This window comes from Oncorhynchus tshawytscha, linkage group LG12 (genome assembly GCF_018296145.1).
Source record: "Oncorhynchus tshawytscha isolate Ot180627B linkage group LG12, Otsh_v2.0, whole genome shotgun sequence".
Lineage (NCBI taxonomy): Eukaryota > Metazoa > Chordata > Actinopteri > Salmoniformes > Salmonidae > Oncorhynchus > Oncorhynchus tshawytscha.
In genome coordinates, this window is record NC_056440.1 from 34,260,260 (window position 1) to 34,281,656 (window position 21,397).

The 21,397-nt window shown below is 43.1% G+C and overlaps 1 protein-coding gene across 3 annotated transcripts in view; it reads left to right on the top strand.

Moving 5' to 3' along the window:
- The window catches only part of LOC112263000 (E3 ubiquitin-protein ligase DTX1), a 63,966-nt gene that overhangs the window by 14,429 nt on the left and 28,140 nt on the right, over positions 1 to 21,397 (top strand). The window lies entirely within an intron of this gene.

A 21,397-nucleotide genomic window follows, 5' to 3' on the forward strand; every position in this document is an offset into this window, starting at 1 on the left:
ATATAATACACCAATAAAATCAATTTAGCATCAAATAAAATGAAACATGTATATGTATGAAATATTCCCAGGTAAGAAGTTTTAGGCTGTAGTTATTTTTATAATTGTAGGACAATTTCTCTCTATACGATTTGTATTTCAGATACCTTTGACTATTGGATGTTCTTATAGGAACTTTAGTATTGCCAGTGTAACAGTATATCTTCCGTCCCTCTCCTTGCCCCTACCTGGGCTCGAACCAGGAACATATCGACAACAGCCACCCTCGAAGCAGCATTACCCATCGCTCCACAAAAGCTGCGGCCCTTGCAGAGAAAGGGGAACAACCACTCCAAGTCTCAGAGCTAGGGACGTTTGAAACGCTATTAGCGCGCACCCCGCTAACTAGCTAGCCATTTCAAATCGGTTACACCAGGTTAATCTCGGGAGTTGATAGGCTTGAAATCATAAACAGCTCAATGCTTGAAGCACAGCGACGAGCTGCTGGCAAAACACACGAAAGTGCTGTTTGAATGAATGCTTACGAGCCTGCTGGTGCCTACCATTGCTCAGTCAGACTGCTCTATCAAATCATAGACTTAATTATAACATAATAACACACAGAAATACGAGCCTTAGGTCATTAATATGGTCGAATCTGGAAACTATCACCTCGAAAACAAGACGTTTATTCTTTCAGTGAAATATGGAACCGTTCCGTATTTTATCTAATGGGTGGCATCCATAAGTCTAAATATTCCTGTTACATTGCACAACCTTCAATGTTATGTCATAATTACGTAAACCTCTGGCAAATTAGGCGACCCAAACTGTTGCATATACACTGACTCTGCGTGCAATGAACGCAAGAGAAGTGACACAATTTCACCTGGTTAATATTGCCTGCTAACCTGGATTTCTAAATATGCAGGTTTAAAAATATATACTTCTGTATATTGATTTTAAGAAAGGCATTGATGTTTATGGTTAGGTACAGTCGTGCAACTATTGTGCATTTTTTGCAAATGTGCTTTTGTTCAATCATCCCCTGTTTGGCGAAGTTGGCTGTCTTTGTTAGGAAGTAATTGTCTTCACAGAATTCGCAACGAGCCAGGTTAGCAGGCAATATTAACTAAATATGCAGGTTTAAAAATATATACTTGTGTATTGATTTTAAGAAAGGCATTGATGTTTATTGTTAGGTACACATTGGAGCAAGACAGTCCTTTTTCGCGATTACGCACCGCATCGATTATATGCAACGCAGGACCCGCTAGATAAACGAGTAATATCATCAACCATGTGTAGTTATAACTAGTGATTATGGTTGATTGTTTTTTATAAGATAAGTTTAGTGCTAGCTAGCAACTTACCTTGGCTTCTTACTGCATTCGCGTAACAGGCAGTCTCCTGGTGGAGTGCAATGTAATCAGGTGGTTAGAGCGTTGGACTAGTTAACTGTAAGGTTGCAAGATTGAATCCCCGAGGTAAAAGGTAAAAGTCTGTCATTCTGCCCCTGAACAAGGCAGTTAATCCACTGTTCCTAGGCCGTCATTGAAAATAAGAATGTGTTCTTAACTGACTTGCCTAGTTAAATAAATGATAAATAAAGGTGTCAAAAATAAAACGTCCAAATCGGTGTCCAAAAAATACAGATTTCCAATTGTTATGAAAATGTGAAATTCCGATGAATCGGTCGACCTCTATTTTGTACACTCAGTGACAGCCATGAAAGAGGGGAGCACAAAGACAAGAACCAGACAGAAACACAGGGCAGGTCTCTTTCCATGTTTGTCTCTTTATCCATCATCCCTTCTCTCCTTTTTCCAGTTCCACCCTCCCCTGTTCACTCTGGATAGAAGTCAGCTTTCCACCTCATCTGGTCCTTCAGAACGTTACTTTATTATTTTGCCATTGTCTTTGTTTATATCACATCACTGCAAAAGTACTGCAAGCTCTAATCAAATGTACAGGATCACATTCTAACTTGAGGCAGCTACACAGCATTTCTGTATATGGAACAGAAAGACAGTTTATGAAGACTGAGTCTTTCAGAATCAAACAACTGTTCTAGCCTCCTGATCTCCATCACCACGTCATGGTTCCTTTTCTGGAATGGGGACATGTAGCTCTGGGATACTGTTCCACTCTCTAGCAGCTTGGAGAGGTAGTAGCTTACTACAACACTTGTAGCTCAATGTCCAGACCAGGCCCTTCTGCAGCTCCTTCGTGAAAGTGACCCTATGGCCCCCTTTATTCCTGGACCTTGGGGCTGTAGTGTTTGTAGCTCTTGATGTGGTCCTGTGAGGAGGAGGAGGAGGTCTGATATATGGCCACGTCCTACCCAAGTGATTGAGGTAAGCGGACTGGGCGCTGGGCACTGGAAATGGTAGCAGCTGCTCTGGCTTGGCAGCCTGGCACATGCAGAAGCACAGTTAGACACCCAGGGCATCTTTCCCTCCTCTCAACCTCTAATCCGATGAGTCAACACTTTTAACTTCTGAGGTGGATATCTGTCTCTTTCATCTCCCGTAGGGCAGCACACAATTAGCCCAGGGTCGTCCAGGTTAGGGTTGGTCCGGGGATGGCTGTCATTGTAAATAAGAATTTGTTCTTAACTGGCTAGTTAAATAAAGGTTAAATAAAATGTATGAAATAAATATCGAGCCAAACCTTTTAAAGCTGCTCTCTGCCAGTGCTTCCCTTATCAGGGCCAATCTAGGAGGTCACTCAGATTCAAGCCTCCCCTCTCTCTCGCTCCTTCATGCTCACTCTCACTCATTCACCACTGCTGTGAATATGAATTAGGCCCACCCGCCTCTCTCCCTCTAAACAACTCCATTAAGGTCTCCCTCTCTGCTGCCTGGTTTAATCTATCACCATCTTCTGTGTGTCAGAGGGACACTGGTGGTTAAGCTGTGAGTGCCAGGGTTGACTCTTGGGGTGCCCTAAAGCAGTGATCTGGACTAACGTTTTTTTGTTTGAGTTGGACCAATGTGCTAGTGGGGTTAGTCAGATTTGTTAAACTCCAGAGCACCCATATTTAACCTGGTCTGTAGATGTGGGTGTTTGATGGGAAGGTTTGTATGTGCCCATGTACAGCCTGCATGATAAATGGTCTCAGGTACTTTGAGACTACAAACCACCATGGACTAAAATTAAAGGCAGGAGGTATATATATTTTTGTCATACTACCATGTGTTTGATCTGTGCAGTCACAGAACATGATTGATGAAGTTAACATTTAATTAATTTTGGTAACAGATGCTCGAATGAATCCATTAAAGCCTCAAGTCTCTATTTCAGCCATACAGCAGAACAAAACTATCGTTAGGCACTTGTCATGTTAAAGGTGACAAAGGAATGATAAGTCAGCACTGGTGTCTGATCAGTAGGGTATGTGATCATTAGTGCAGAAAGATCATTGTTTGACTCAGAGCAGAGCTGTATTAAGGGAGCTTTGCACAGCTAGCTTAGAGCACATGGCTCCCCTTGATCACTGATGGTACAGATCTCAGCATGAGCCTTTTATTTTGGTTCCAGTCTTCCCTATCTGTAGAACGCACTATTCAGCCACCACACTGTGTGCATTCTGCACTGCAAAGCTGAGAAAGCAGAGCTTAGTTTGAGGCTTTAACGATTGAATAGATGTACAGTGCATCCGGAAAGTATTCAGATCCCTTGACTTTCTCCACATTTTGTTATGTTACAGCCTTATTCTATAATTAATTAAATAGTTTTTTTTCCCTCTCATCAATCTACACAAAATACCCCACAATGACAAAGCAAAAACAGTTTTTTTGAATTTTTTACAAATGTATTAAAAATAAAAACCTGAAATCACATTTACAATAGTATTCAGGCCCCTTACTCAGTACTTTGTTGAAGCACCTTTGCTAGCGATTTCAGCCTTGAGTCTTCTTGGGTATGACGCTACAAACTTGGCACATCTGTATTTGGGGTGTTTCTCTGATAATTCTCTGCAGATCCTCTCTAGCTCTGTCAAGTTGGATGAGGAGCGTAGCTGCACAGCTTTTTTCAGGTCTCCAGAGATATTAGATTGGGTTCAAGTTGGGGCTCTGGCTGGGCCACTCAATGACATTCAGAGACTTGTTCCGAAGCCACTCCTGCGTTGTATTGGCTGTGTGCTTAGGGTTGTTGTCCTTTTGGAAGGTGAACCTTCACCCCAGTCTGAGGTCCTAAGTGCTCTGGAGCAGGTTTTCATCAAGGATCTCTCTTTACATTGCTCGATCCTGACTTGTCTCTCACTCCCTGCCGCTGAAAATATCCCTAACGCATTATACTGCCACAACCAAGCTTCACGGTAGGGATGGTGCCAGGTTTCCTCCAGACGTGACGCTTGGCTTTGAGGGGCGCCAGGGTAGCCTAGTGGTTAGAGCTAGTAACTAGTAACCGAAAGGTTGCAAGTTCAAATCCCCGAGCTGACAAGGTACAAATCTGTCGTTCTGCCCCTGAACAGGCAATTAACCCACTATTCTTAGGCCGTCATTGAAAATAAGAATTTGTTCTTAACTGACTTGCCTTGTTAAATAGAGATAAAATAAAAAATTGAGGCCAAAGAGTTCAATCTTCAATCAGACCAGAGAATCTTGTTTGAATCTCCACTGATTGGTGGAGGGATGGTTCTCCACAGAGGCACTCTGGAACTCTGTTAGAGTGATCATTGGGTTCTTGGTCAACTTCAACTTCAGCTCAGTTTGGAAGAGGTTTCACTGTGTTCTTTGGGACCTTCAATGCTGCAGACCTTTTTTGCTACCCTTTCCCAGATCTGGGCCTTGACACAATCCTGTCTCGGAGCTCTATGGACAATTCCTTCGACCTCATGGCTTGGTTTTTGCTCTGACATGCACTGTTAAATGTAGGACCTTATATAGACAGGTGTGTGCCTTTCCAAATCATGTCCAATCAATTGAATTGACCACAGGTGGACTCCAATTTGTAGAAACATCTCAAGTATGATCAATGGAAACAGGATGCACCTGAGCTCAATTTGGAGTCTCATTGCAAAGGGTATGAATACTTGTGTAAATAAGTGATGTACCCATGCTCTTGATGGTGCAGCTGTAGAATCTTTTGAGGATCTGAGGATTCATGCCAAATATTTTCAGTCTCCTGAGGGGGAATATGTTTTGTCGTTCCTCTCAACCTGCTCCACTACAGCCCCGTTGATGAGATTGGGAGCTTCTCATCTCCTCAGTCTTTTGGTGATCAGGCTGTTGTGTCTAGTGATGTGGACACCAAGGAGCTTGAAGCTCTCAACCTGTGATGCTCGGTCCTCCTTTCCTGTAATCCACAATCATCTCCTCAGTCTGGACACCAAGGTGAGTAAAAGAGGGGACTTGAGGAGCCCCCGTGTTAGCTCTCAACCTGCTGCACTCCAGTTGCAGCCCAGGGTCCTTAGCTTAGTGATGAGGGCACTTGGGAGCTGAACTGTAGTCAATGAAGAGCATTCTCACGTACAGTTGAAGTCAGTTTACCCACCTTTTTCAACCACTCCACAAATTTCTCGGCCAAAAGCCAGAGAAAATGCAGAGTGCCAAATTCAAATAAATACTTTCATGAAATCACACATGTAAGATACCAAATTAAAGCTACACATGTTGTGAATCCAGCCAACATGTCAGATTTCAAAAAGGCTTTTCGGCAAAAGCAAATGATGCTATTATCTGAGGATATTGCCCCCGTAAACAAAGTGAGAGAAGCATATTTCAACCCTGCAGGCGCTAAACAAAACGCAGAAATAAAAATATAAATCATGCCTTACCTTTGACGAGCTTCTTCTGTTGGCACTCCAATATGTCCCATAAACATCACAAATGGTCCTTTTGTTCGATTAATTCCGTCGATATATATCCAAAATATTAATTTATTTGGCGCGTTTGATCCAGAAAAACACCGGTTCCAACTTGCGCAACGTGACTACAAAATATCTCAAAAGTTACCTGTAAACTTTGCCAAAACATTTCAAACTACTTTTGTAATACAACTTTTTTTATTTTCTAAAGTAAATAATCGATCAAATTGAAGACGGGATGATCTGTGTTCAATACAGGAAGAAACCAAATTGACGCTACCTTTCTGGTCACGCACCTCTAACAAACAGTACACTTGAAGTGACCCTCATTTTGAACAGGGCTACTTCTTCATTACACAAAGGAATAACCTCAACCAATTTCTAATGACTAGTGACATCCAGTGGAAGCGGTAGGAACTGCAAGAAGGTCCCTTAGAAATCTGGATTCCCAATGAAACCCATTGAAAAGAGAGTGACCTCAAAACAAAAAAAGCGGGGTTTCGCCTGCTACATAAGTGCTGTTATACTCACAGACATGATTCAAACAGTTTTAGAAACGTCAGCGTGTTTTCAATCCAAATCTATCCATACTAATAATATGCATATCTATTGTTCTGGGGATGAGTAGCAGGCAGTTGAATTTGGGCATGCATTTCATCCGGACGTGAAAATACTGCCCACTGTCACCAAGAAGTTAACAAACTATAGTTTTGGTAAGTCGGTTAGGAGTTTTACTTTGTACATGATACAAGACATTTTTCCAACAATTGTTTACAGACAGATTATTTAACTTATAATTCATTGTATCACAATTCCAGTTGGTCAGAAGTTTACATACACTAAGTTGACTGTGCCTTTAAACAGCTTGGAAAATTCCAGAAAATGGTGCCATGGCTTTAGAAGCTTCTGATAGGCTAATTGACATCATTTGAGTCGATAGGAGGTGTGCCTGTGGATGTATTTCAAGGCCTACCTTCAAACTCAGTGCCTCTTTGCTTGACATCATGGGAAAATCTAAAGAAATTAGCCAAGACCTCAGAAAAAAATTGTAGACCTCTACAAGTCTGGTTCATCCTTGGGAGCAATTTCCAAACGCCTGAAGGTACCACGTTCATCTGTACAAACAATAATACGCAAGTTTAAACACCATGGGACCGCTCGGGAAGGAGACACGTTCTGTCTCCTAGAGATGAATGTACCTTGGTACGAAAGGTGCAAATCAATCCCAGAACAACAGCAAAGGACCTTGTGAAGATGCTGGAGGAAACAGGTAGAAAAGTATCTATATCCACAGTAAAACAAGTCCTATATCGACATAACCTGAGAGGCAGCTCAGCAAGGAAGAAACCGCTGCTCCAAAACCGCCATAAAAAAGCTAAACTACGTTTTGCAACTGCACATGGGGACAAAGATCGTACTGTTTGTAGAAATGTCCTCCAGTCTGATGAAACAAAAATAGAACTGTTTGGCCATAATGACCATCGTTATGTTTGGAGGAAATAGGGGGAGGCAAGCAAGCCGAAGATCACCATCCCAACCGTGAAGCACGGGGGTGGCAGCATCATGTTGTGAGGGTGCTTTTCTGCAGGAGGGACTGGTGCACTTCAAATAATAGATGGCATCATGAGGGAAGAAAAGTATGTGGATATATTGAAGCAACATCTCAATACATCAGTCAGGAAGATAAAGCTTTGTCGCAAATGGGTCTTCCAAATTGACAATGACCCCAAGCATACTTCCAAAGTTGTGGCAAAATGGCTTAAGGACAACAAAGGCAAGGTATTAGAGTGGCCATCACAAAGCCCTGACCTCAATCATATAGAAAATGTGTGGACAGAACTGAAAAAGTGTGTGCGAGCAAGGAGGCCTACAGAGGTGACTCAGTTACACCAGCTCTGTCAGGAGGAATGGGCCAAAATTCACCCAACTTATTGTGGTAAGTGTTTGGAAGTTTACCTGAAATGTTAAGGGCAATGCTACTAAATACTAATTGAGTGTATGTAAACTTCTGACCAACTGGGAAGGTGATGAAATAAATAAAAGCTGATATAAATCATTCTCTCTACTATTATTCTGACATTTCACATTCTTAAAATAAAGTGGTGATCCTAACTGTCCTAAGACAGGAAATGTTTACTAGGATTAAATGTCAGGAATTGTGAAAAACTGAGTTTAAATGTATTTGGCTACGGTGTATGTATACTTCCGACTTCAACCGTAGGTGTTCATTTTATCCAGGTGTGATAGGGCAGTGTGGAGTGCAATATAGATTGCATCGTTTGGATTTGTTGGGGCGGTATGCAAATTCAAGTGGATCTAGGGTTTTTGGGATCATGGTGTTGATGTGACCCATGACCAGCCTTTCAAAGCACTTCATGGCTACAGACGTGAGTGCTACAGGTCGGTAGTCATTTAGGCAGGTTACCTTAGTGGTCTTCGGCACAGGCACTATGGTGGTCTGATTGAAACATGTTGGTATTACAGACTCAAACAGGGAGAAGTTGAAAATGTCAGTGAAGACACTTGCCATTTCGTCAGTGCATGCTCGGATTACACATCCTGGTAATCCGTCTGGCCCTTCGGCCTTGTGAATGTTTAGCTGTTTAAAGGTCTTTTTCACATCGGCTGCGGACAGCGTGATCACACTGTCGTTCAGAACAGCTGGTGCTCTCATGCATGTTTCAGTGTTACTTGCCTCGAAGTGAGCATAGAAGTAGTTTAGGTCATCTGGTAGGCTCGTGTCACTGGGCAGCTCTCAGCTGTGCTTCCCTTTGTAGTCTATAATAGTTTGCAAGCACTGATACACCCGACAGCGTCGGAGCCGGTGTAGTACGATTCGATCTTAGTCCTTTATTGATTCTTTGCCTGTTTGATAGTTCATCGGAGGGCATAGCAGGATTTATTATAAGCTTCCGGGTTAGAGTCCCGCTCCTTGAAAGCGGCAGATCTAACCTTTAGCTCAGTGCAGATGTTGCCTGTAATCCATGGCTTCTGGTTGAGGTATGTTCGTACAGTCAATGTGGGGACGACATCATCAATGCACTTATTGATGAAGCCAGTGACTGATGTTGTGCACTCCTCCATGCCATCGGAAGAATCCCGGAACATATTCCAGTCTGTGCTAGCAAACAGTCCTGTAGCTTTGCATCTGCTTCGTCTGACCACTTTTTTATTGACCGAGTCACTTGTGCTTCCTGCTTTAATTTGTGTTTGTCAGCAGGAATCAAGAGGATAGTATTATGGTCAAATTTTCCAAAGGGACGGAGAGGGAGAGCTTTGTACGCGTCTCTGTGTGTGGAGTAAATGTGGTCTAGAGTTTTTCCCCCTCTGGTTGCACATTTAACATGCTGATAGAAATGAGGTAAAACGGATTTAAGTTTCCCTGCAATTAAGTCCCCAACCACTAGGAGCCTCTGGATGAGCCTTTTCCTGTTTGCTTATAGTGGTATACAGCTCATTGAGTGTGGTCTTAGTGACAGCATCGGTATGTGGTGGTATGTAGAAAGCTACGAAAAATACAGATGAAATCTCTCTAGGTAGATAGTGTGGTCTACAGCTTATCATGAGATACTCTACCTCAGGCGAGCAAAACCTCAAGACTTCCTTAGATATCGTGCACCAGCTGTTGTTTACAAATATACATAGACCACCACCCCTTGTCTTACCAGAGGCTGCTGTTCTATGCTGCCGATACAGTGTATAACCCGCCAGCTGTATGTTATTCATATCGTCATCAGCCACAACTCAGTGAAACACAAGATATTACTGTTTTTAATGTCCCGTTGGTAGGATATACGTGCTTGTAGTTCATCCAATTTATTTTCCAGTGATTGTACGTTGGCCAGTAATACAGATGGCAAGGGCATATTAGCCACTCGTCAGCGGTTTCTCACAAGGCACCCCGATCTCTTTCCGCAATATATTTTCCGTCTTTTCTGACGGGATGACAGGGATGATTGCCTGTTTGGGTGTCTGAAGTAAATCCCCCTCGTCCGACTCATTAAAGATAAATTCTTCGTCCAGTTCAAGGTGAGTAATCGCTGTTCTGATTTTCAGCAGCAACATTATTTACAAAATAAGTTACAAAAAATGCGAAAAAACAAACAAAATAGCACGGTTGGTTAAGAGCCCATGAAACGGCAGCCATTTTCTCCGACGCCATCTTCTAGGATGGCTATAGAATAGACTATAGTAATTAATGTAGTGTTTTTGCGGATTGTAGTATACTGTAGTATTTACTGTAGTGTTTTTGCAGACCTTACTGTCGTATTTACTATAGTGTTTTTGTTTTTATTATCTTTGACGTAGAAGTGGAGGCTTTATCCTTCAGAAAACCTACTGGAGATACTAAAATATATATTTTTTATAACCGGTAGGTAGGACTGGGGTCTGAACAGATGGTTTGGCGCTCCTGCTCTTTTCTATAACCTGTAGGGAACACAAATGTAGGTTTCTCACTTATGGGTGGCACAAATTTCAACATGGGGGTGAGAAATGGGCAGGGTATATGTAAATGAAATACCGTAGTATTTATTTACTATAGCTAAGTGTTTTTTGTGGACTGTAGTGCTTTTGCTAACATTACAGTAGTATTTACTACAGTGTTTTTTTAAAGGATAATACTGTAGTATTCTACAGTATACTACAACATTCAGCACTACACATAATCGAGGGATACTAATTTGTGTAGTATAATATTCTACAGTATACTGTAGTATTTTTTTCATGTGGGTAAAGACAAACAGAATTAATTGTTTGTCACTTTGAAATTAAGGATTGGTGTAGGAGTGTTTGTTGGTGTTATTTCTGTATACTTTCTGTACAAGCCCCAGAGACTTGGAGGTCTGCCTTGTGCAAGTCTGTCTGTCGCCAAGTTTTTGGTGTGTGAATCATTTACTCAAACTCTCAAAGGCTGTCAGTTCCAGGGACTAATGAAAATGAGAGTGGGGATGACTGCGACAAGCCAGGGGAGGTACAATACACGCCTGGCAGACAACCCGGGGTTCACACTCCCCATACACACACACTGACTCCCTCCCTGCCACCCACCCATGGAACTACAATAATGTATTTTGATGTTTTCAGAATGGCCACTCTGCAGAATATCAATGTGAATCTCACCCTTCTCTCTCATTTTCTCTCCTTCTTCTCAGTCTTTCTCTCTTTCACCTGTAAGTGCTTCTAAATCGCCATTCTTGGTTCCACTCCAAGTCCTATGACTGGCCAGCAGGAGAAACATCCTGCCGCAGCCTGTGAGGTGAATAATATTGGCCAGGTGTTCATGGCACATGGAGCACTGTGCTGTCGATCCTGCATGGAGCACCGAGCGGCTTCACTTTCCAGATGTCTCATTAATAATGACAGCAAACACACTCTCAGGGGGTTTGTTACTATTGGCTCAAGGTGAATTGTCTTCAGGCAAAGAAATAGCCAATCCCTCTATACCTTTCTGTCCCTCACATTGGCTATCAGTCTGTGAGACATTAGTCAATGTGAAAGGGAGTGGGAGTCGCAGCAGAGAAATGTATTGTCTCTGGTTGAAATGTGTGTGGGTTTTCACTGCAGATGGTTTCCCAGTTAATATGGACGCCTGAACAGACGATAGATCTGAAGCACAGCAAAGATCACACATTGCAGCTCAATCTGTTAGATGGAACATTACCATGTTCATTTCCATATGATGAATAATACAATTATTTCAATAATTTGATCAAATGCATACACATAATTTAGTTCTACTTCATTGTATTCCCTTGAGGACTTTGTCTTGCATCTCATGTAACATACACTGAGTATACCAAACATTAGGATCACCTTCCTAATATTGAGTTGCACCCCCCACACTCTACAAAGTGTCAAAAGCGTTCCACAGAGATGCTGGCCCATGTTGACCCCAATGCTTCCCACAGTTGTGTCAAGTTAGCTGGATGTCCTTTGGGTGGTGGACCATTCTTGATCCAAACCGGTGTGCCCGGCACCTACTACCATGCTCCGTTCAAAGGCACTTAAATATTTTGTCTTGCCTTATTCACCGTCTGAATGGCACACATACACCATCCATGTCTCAACTGTCTCAAGGCTTAAACATCCTTCTTTAACCTGTCTCCTCCCTTTCATCTACACTGATTTGAAGTGGATTTAATAAGATATCATACTGTAGCTTTCACCTGGTCAGTCTATGTCATGGAAAGAGCAGGTGGTCTTAATGTTTTTAATGCTCAGTGTAAAACAATATAGCCTCTAGAACAAATTATTTGCATAAGAATGACCTAGAAACCTTTTCCCCTCAGAATTATATATATTATATATGGAAGAGTTACTTTATTTTTTTAGAAATGATAAGCATCCTCCCCAGCTATTCAGAGTACACTAGTTATATGTAATGATACATTTACGGTGCTGTACTGAAAATACAATACTTACACTTCACACCAGTGTAGGCTAAAGGCTATAACAGACATAAGACAGTTATCCCATACTCGGGAATCTCCTATAGCACCAGCCATTGATATTTCATAATATTTCAGTTGGTTTTCAGTCCTCACGCTCCACACTGTACCACTAGGCTGACCCACCCGAGAGAGAAAGGCTGACTTTGAAAAAAGTGCTGAGCTGCTTGATGGGCGGTTTTGGATTTATAAAATGAGTTTCTCCAAAAGCTCTGACCCCATCTCTAGGTAACACTGTTACGCTGCTTTACCCTTTGATGAAGCCCTCTGGACTTCTGGCTAAAGCGGGTTGAAGCCTCTTAGACCTCCTACACCTTCCTAGAGAAGACATGATCCTGATTTAGAGCCTGAATATGACTTTTAGCCTCCACAAGCACATTCTCCCATTCTCAGGAGACCTGGTTGAGCTTGTCCTGTTTCTCTAAATACCCTGCTGGCTCAGAAGAGACAGTTCATTCAGGACAGATACCGTTTTGTATCAAAATTGTCTAAATCCCTCATTAGTCAATCAGATTGGAACAACATGGAATAATTGAAACATTCACCAGATCGGAACAAGATGGAATCATTTAAACATACGTCTTTTTTTTATTTTTAAAGACAACAACATCAATTTGTTTGTAACTGGCTGCAGTGTCAAGACATTTCCAGTTGATGTAGGTTGCAAAGTTCATAGAAGAGTACATTAGAATCTTTCTCTCCAGCCATGTTGTTCCAGCAGTAAATCAGTGCAGCTCTGTCTCTATCTGTCTGCAGAGGGAACAGTGTGGCCTGCCTGCTGACCTGCTGCATCACACCACATCTGACTACCTGGACGTGTTAGAGCTGATCAAAGCTGACCAGCACAGACAGGGAATCAAAGTGACACCTTGCTTTTATGTAGAGTCTTCAAAGATAAGGCCAGACACTGAGCCTGTCTGGCAGCTGGCTGGGTAGACCAGAGGGTTTAAAAACCCCTGTCTCAGCAGCACAGGGGATACTAGCCTGTCTACTCAACCAAGGCATCATCATCCTACAGGAGGCTAAAGGACACCATATCCACACCAGCTAGAGTGGCAATAAAAAGTATGTGAACCCTTTGGAAATACCTGGATTTCTGCATGTATTGGTCATACATTTGATCTAATCTTCATTTAGGTCACAACAATAGACAAAGTCTGCTTAAACTAATAACACACAAACAATTATACGTTCATGTCTTTGTGTAAACATTCACAGTGCAGGGTGGGAAAAGTATGTGAACCCTTGGATTTAATAACTGGTTGACCCTCCTTTGGCCGCAATAACCACGACCAAATGTTTTCTGTAATTGTGGATCAGACCTGCACAACGGTCAGGAGGAATTTTGGACCATTCCTCTTTACAAAACTGTTTCAGTTCTTCAATATTCTTGGGATGTCTGGTGTGAACTGCTCTCTTGAGGTCATGCCACAGCATCTTAATCGGGTTGAGGTCAGGACTCTGACTGGGCCAGTCCAGAAGACGTATTTTCTTCTGTTGAAGCCATTCCGTTGTTGATTTACTTGTTTTGGGTCGTTGTCCTGTTGCATCACTCAACTTCTGTTGAGCTTCAATTGGCGGACAGATAGCCTAACATTCTCCTGCAAAAGGTCTTGATAAACTTGGGAATTCATTTTTCTATTGATGATAGCAAGCTGTCCAGGCCCTGAGGCAGCAAAACAGCCCCAAACCATTATGCTCCCTCCACCAAACTTTACAGGTTGGGATGAGGTTTTGATGTTGGTGTGCTGTGCCTTTTTTTCTCCACACATGGTGTTGTATGTTCCTTCCAAACAACTCAACTGTAGTTTCATCTGTCCACAGAATATTTTGCCAGTAGCGCTGTGGAACATCTAGGTGTGCTTTTGCAAACTTCAGACATACAGCTATGTATTTTTGGACAGCAGTGGCTTCTTCCGTGGTGTCCTCCCATAAACAACATTATTGTTTAGTGTTTTACGTATCGTAGACTCGTCAACAGAGATGTTATCATGTTCCAGAGATTTCTGTAAGTCTTTAGCTGACACTCTAGGATTCTTCTTAACCTAATTGAGCATTCTGCACTGTGCTCTTGCGCTGTAATCTTTGCAGGATGGCCACTCCTAGGGAGAGTAGCAACAGAGCTGAACTTTCTCCATTTATAGACAATTTATCATACCGCGGACTGATGAACTTCAAGGCTTTTAGAGATACTTTTGTAACCCTTTCCAGCTTTATGCAAGTCAACAATTTCTTAATCGTAGGTATTCTGAGATCTCTTTTATTCGAGGCATGGTTCACATCAGGAAATTCGCCTTGTGAATAGCAAGCTCAAATTTTGTGAGTGTTTTTTTTATAGAGCAAGGCAGCGCTAACCAACATCTCCAATCTCGTCTCATCGACTGGACTCCAGGTTAGCGGACTCCTGATTCCAATGGGCTTTTGGAGAAGTCATTATTCTAGGGGTTCTAAATGATAGACAAGAAAAATACAATAATTTGTGTGTTATTAGTTTAAGCACACTATGTTTGTCTATTGTTGGGATTTCAGATCAAATTTGATGACCAATTTATGCAGAAATCCAGGTAATTCCAAAAGGTTCACATACTTTTCCTTGCCGCTGTATATCTGTTCATCTTCTATATTTGCCAAGAGTGGATTGTGAGAATGATACTCCATGAGTTGTATTATTTGATATGCAGTACGTAGCAATTGAATCACCGCACTGGGGCTTGATTAAATCCAGCTATGAGTGTCTAGGGTCAGAAGGATTGCGCCGCACTGGGATTGCATTGTCATATCCAATGACTCATAACCATTAGTTTGTATTTTATTTGCGTTTCTATGTAGCTAGTACAGCTCCTCTTGAGGTCGAGAAGGACCTGTGCAAACATCCCTCAATGGCCCCAAAAACTAGTATGCCTCTCAATTAGCTTTCTGCTGAGTTAGCAAACCATTTTAACTGCCTTACAGGCTTGTTAACTGGCTGATGGCTGACATGAAATATCATCCTGTCACATAGATAAATACTGCTTGGAGCAGGCAGGGGTGTGGTGGAGGGGTTGCGTGTGCTTGTCACTCTCTCTTGTAGTGAATGGAGTGAGAGGCTGTCTGCTCCACAGGTGGTTGGTGGCACCTTAATTGGGGAGGACTGGCTCATGGTAATGGCTGGAATGGAGTAAAGGAATGGTATCAAACACATGGTTTACACTCCATTCACCTCATTCCAGGCATAATCATAATCCATCATACCCTCAGCAGCCTCCTGTGGTCTTCTCACATGTAAGGTCACCTGTCAGAGATAGAGAGGAGAGGCCTCTGAGCTCCAGCAATCCACTGTGTCTCCAGATGGCTCAGACAGACACATGCACTCACTTCCCCACCTGCCACCACCCACCTCCCGCCTTAACACAGTACAGTACTGCCACCACCCACCTCCCACCTTAACACAGTACAGTACCTCCACCACCCACCTGACCACCCGCCTTAACATGGTACAGTACTGCCACCATCCACCTCCTACCACATGCCTTAACACAGTACAGTATTGCCACCATCCACCTCCTACCACCCGCCTTAACACAGTACAGTACTGCCACCATCCACCTCCTACCACCCGCCTTAACATGGTACAGTACAGCCACCACCCACCTCCCACCACCCACCTTAACATGGTACAGTACAGCCACCATCCACTTGCTCTGCTAACAAGAAGGCTGCTTGCCGTATCCTCTGTGGCAGGTCTGGACAGTGTCTTATGGAGAGTCTTTGTGACGCCCCAGGCCCGGGGCTTTGTGGGGCTCTGTGTCCCATCCCAGTGACATGCTAAAGATGCAGGCTCCTGCTAGACCTGCTGCCTGATGAGGGGCTTCCTCTGTGTGGCTGTGTGAAGTGGAAGTGACAACTTGTGACACACTCAACGGGGTGGCAGAGAAGTAGAAAGAGAGTACACTTGACAGAGCTGAAGCACCTTGACACAGGACAGTCACGACACACACACACACACAGACACACACACACACACACACAGTCTGGAGGGTTGTTTCAGGGTCTGTTGCATTGCTGCAGTGCAATATCTGGCAGGTACCTCAAGACTAATTCAATTTTTTTGGTCCGTCTTTGTTACCACCATAACTGCAAACTCTGCACAAGTGCATTGTAACTGGCCAGCTCCCCAAGGCAAGGGGGTAGAGATGGGGGGGGGGCTCTGCTACTCCCCCCCAGCTTGTCTTGTTTGGCAGCCTGTCTTAGGAGGACTGAGTCATTGGGGGCTACTCTGCTCTGCTGCAGTACACACATTGTAAGCTTGCCCGGGTAAGAGAAAGTGAGACATCCTCATTTCATTCCACTCTAGCAGAGAAGCTCTATGCATATCACCAACCCTCCCCCGCCAGCCTCTTCCTCTCCTCCCAACCACCTGTACCTTTTCGTCCTTTGTTCATCCATCACGTCGACTGGATAGAGGAGGCTGCTGCTGTAGGGATTCTAGGTTGCTTCCCAGCACCACGGGTCCATTATAGCTCTGCATTATTATGTCAAAACTGTACAGTGGCTCAGCAGTATAGAAATTTGCTTTGTTAAAGTGATCTGGATAATTAAGTTTGAGGGAGCTTGGGTGGGATAGTTATGGTAAGGAGTAGTATGTTGTAGCCAGTAACATTCTCAAGCCAGCTACTGATACCACACTGTCATCCTCATTACCTAGCTCTCTGATCTCAGACGAGACTTTGTGAACATGCTTGCTGATGCTGTATGCATGTCATCCATATGTTTCAGGGGTCCTAATCCTTATGGGTACATACCTAGAGATTGTATTTTCACTACTTCACCACAGACCTGTTTGACCTAGATGTTTTATCTCACAACCAGGACACATTTTTATGTCATCGACACCCTCCTAGTTCTGTGTTCTCTCATAACTGTATTGGGTTAATTGTTTGTGAAGGCCTTTTTTCAGGAGATGAAAGGGATATTTCCGTTCAAGCTGTGCTAGTGGGGTTTATGGAAAACATCAAACATACCTCAATTACTTTATTGCCTGTATACAGTAGCAGCACATAATGGAATATTTAGTCTTCTTTCACTGATATACAATATTCGCATAGAGAACTCGTAAATGGATAATAAATCCATTTAAGTGCAAGCTGATGTACAGCCCAATAAACATTTAGTTAGAAATTAGGTCGATGAACTGTACCAAATGGCAATATATCCCACAGCAGTAAAATAGAAATGCTTGTATATGTCAAACCCTTATTTAGGAAAGGTATAGCTATAATGAATCTTATGTTATGATATATAAGTGAGCAAAAGAGTGCACCTGACCCAGCACCACAGTGTTCGCCACTGGCCAGTCAGTTTGGCTGCTGTACAGATGTAGGATTTTAATTTGATCACACTGTTGCAGGAGAACTTATAGTGTACAGTATTTAAGGTTTAAAAAGACTTCTGAAGTTTGTAATTTCCACTTAGACATTTTTGACTTGATTTTCCATTATGAAAAATCTAGCAACCCCTACAAAATTGTCCATTAATTATAATCCACATAAAAATTCACATTTCCTGTTGCTGCAAGATCATTATCCCGCTGTACAAACCGCCTCAAATTAAGATCCTACATCTGTAATAAAAAATATATATTAGCCTCTTCCTATTAAGTGCTACACAGCTAGCTAGCATTCGGCAGCCTCACAGTGTAGCTGTTACTGGCCTCTCTCCCTCTGTAGTTACAGGAACTCATGGAGCTATTTTTAATAAGCTCAGGGTGGCCCAGGGGGAATTGGAGAAGCTTGTCAATTATTAGGATACATAATGGGCCTGTATCTAGAGGCATACAGGGCTTATCATCAGCCTGTCTAGTGCAGCACTAACGAGAGCATGAGTGCTGGGTAATGTGGACAACAAGAGTGTTGTCTAAGATCAGAATGGTAGCCAATGAGTGACAGGGTGGAAAATGTGACAAATTTGTCAGAGTTGGTGACTAGCCAGGAGTGACAGGAGTGGATAGGGAGGGCTGGCATCAGCGGGAGATGAGAGAGTGTAAGAGAGAGTCAGACAGACCTGTGAGGAGAGAGTCAGACAGACCTGTGAGGAGAGAGTCAGACAGACCTGTGAGGAGAGAGTCAGACAGACCTGTGAGGAGCGAGTCAGACAGACCTGTCTTCAGCTGAAGACCAAAACAATCCTATTAAAGAGAGTGATGGAATGATAGACTCTGTCAGGGAAGGAACAGATCTTCAGGAAGCCACAAGAGTCTTAACAGTTTAATTCACCCTGAACTCACCTTTCCGTGTGTGAGCTAGGGTCCCACAGTGAGGCTTGACACAGTTGTACATGACACAGCCACGTCTCCTCACCCAATGGGACCGCTGTTTTGTTGGGAAAGGACATCTGGAGGATGTCATGAGGAGGAGGATGGGACGGGGAGAGGGGAGGAGAGACTTAGGGGGGAAGGGAGAGACCGGTGCCAAAGGCACATAGGGTCAGACAGGAAGTGACCACTCTCTCTCCGTTTCCTATCAGGAAGAGCATAGAGGGTCGGCTGGGTCACACGGAGAGCATCAACAACTCAGCCTCAGTCTTTGGGCTGGAGCCATTTTATATACAACAGTAAATTACTGCATGAAACAGACAGCCATATAAGGTGCTGCGAGGTTGTTCATGCTGTATGTGAGTGGAGCTTCCTGTTATGGTTCCATGTGAATACTGCACTGTTCTGACCTTCACTCACTCTTTGAGGCCCTATCTAACCCCAGTCACTACCACAGCATAGAAATGCGCACAGTAGACCAGATACAGTCCCTCAGCTAGAGGGTTAGCGCTTGTCTGTTCGACGTTCCCATGTTTCTTCTTTTGCCAGTTTATATTTGTCACGCCCTGATCTGTTTCACCTGTTCCTGTGATTGTCTCCACCCCCTCCAGGTGTCGCTTACTTTCCCCAGTGTATTTATCCCTGTGTTTCCTGTCTCTCTGTGCCAGTTCGTCTTGTATGTTTTCCCAAGTCAACCAGCGTGTTTTTCCCGTACTCCTTTTTGCTATTCTCCTTTTTCTAGTCCTCCCGGTTTTGACCCTTGCCTGTTTCTGGACTCTGTACCTGCCTGCCTGACCATTCTGCCTGCTTTGACCACGAGCCTGTCTGCCACTCTGTACCTCCTGGACTCTGAACTGGTTTTGACCTTTTTGCCTGTCCACGACCATTCTCTTGCCTACCTCTTTGGATTATTAAATATTGTAAGACTCCAACCATCTGCTGCCTGTGTCTTTATCTGGGTCTCGCCTTGATAATATCCTGGGGTTTATATGTGAGGTATATGATTTATGGTCTGGAATAGGAAGGGTAATGTATTCACAAATTCCTGGTGAGGGATTATTCCTCATGGGAATGTCATGGCCCTACATCATATCCTGTTGGAGTAATTTGCTGTAATAACCAGGTAACATGATTTCCAATCAAACCTCCATTTGGACATGTCACCGTTTACAGAATATATTTTAGTAATTTTGTGTATGTTCTCTACATTAGCATCCATTAGGGCCTATGAAAACCTAATTGGGTCTTAAAGGAAGATAATGTTTATAGGGCCCTATAAAATCTGGGATAGAGAACTCGGACAGAGTCCAGACATTAAATCGTAATTCAACAAAATAAAAAAAATGAATTGAACTTAGTAAGGAAATCAACTAAATGTATTGAAAATGAATTAATTTGCCAAAGTTTATCATAAGACATGAACAGAATGCATCAGTGATTCGTATTTCCTGCAACTTTCTGAAGAGGCGATGCGAATCCCCCGTCTGTGTAGCCGAGGCTAATGAAAAGTCTTCTGGTAGATGGAAAGGCTTTCCCGAACACCTTCTCAATGAAATGTTAACTAGCTACAATGTAGCCTATGCCTACCTGGCAGAATTATATCATGATTATTTGCGTCAATCCAGTTGGTATTTGTTTCGCAAAATCTACCAACACGTGCGCTACAAAACCACCCGCTAAAAACCAGGCTGGAATTAAAGGGTTACTACACACAACAATGTAAATAAAATAACAAAATATCCTAGACCTCAAAAGTGATCCCCTGATGTGGTTTAACATTGTTGTGGACTTTAGAACATCCAAATGTGTTGTTTTTCTATTTCTTTTTTTAAAGTATGATTTTTTTTTAGGGTGGAAACCTGAAAAAACAAGGGAAAGGGAAACCTTGAAAAACAAAACAGATTTTTATAGGGCCCTATGTTTATATTTCCTTGGTGAAGCTAAATTGATGCCCAGCAGATAAAAAGTCTCCACATCATCAAATATTTATAAGGCTAGTGTTAGTTAACTCAGCGTTTAACAAGAGAGAGTGGTGCTGCTACACACCCATTGAGAGGGTCTGAGATGTGAGAACACACACACACACACACACACACACACACACACACACCGCCTAACAGGGAGAAAGAGAGAATGTGTGTCTGCTGCATGTTAATGTGTCCCACAGGAGAGAACACTAAGTGATAAAAGCCTACTCTGTAGAAGAGCTGTTCACTCCATCTCATCCTCTATCCCCACCTGAGGCTCTGGGTATACTACTGTAAATCAACGTGCTGGATGAGTAATTGGTAGTCAGGAGTGAAACAGTGAATAAGTGATACAGTGAGTGAGCTCATTGAATGGATGAAACAGTGGTAGCAATGAGTGAGTGAGTGTGAATTGGTGAGTTTTATCCTAACATCAGGCATGGGAAGTAATGCATGAGGAAGAGTGTGTGTGTGTGTGTGGAGGAAATTGAAAGTCAATCAATAGACCACCGAGGCAAGGAGAATGAGGGAAGGAATGGATGACTGACTGCCTGGGGAGGTGAGTGACAGAGGCAGCTGGCTGTGTGTCTGTGTGCAGAGGTTCTCAGCAGCCTTCCAAATGAAATGAGCTGCCAAGCCAAGTCCTTTAGCACAGTTTGCGGCAGGGATTCAAGGTCAGTGCTGTTGATTCTGCTGATGCGTTTTATTCTCTGGTGCCAGTGATGCTGTGCTGTGTGTCTGGGGGGGGACAGCCTTTTACGCCAGCCTTTCCCCCCACCACACACACGTCCTTCCTTCCATTATCACCCCGGTGCTCCACTGCAAGTTAGTGTGCATTTAGCTGTTAAATTAAATGGGGGAAGGGTGGTGGTGGCGGTCCTAGCCGTAGAGCCTGGAT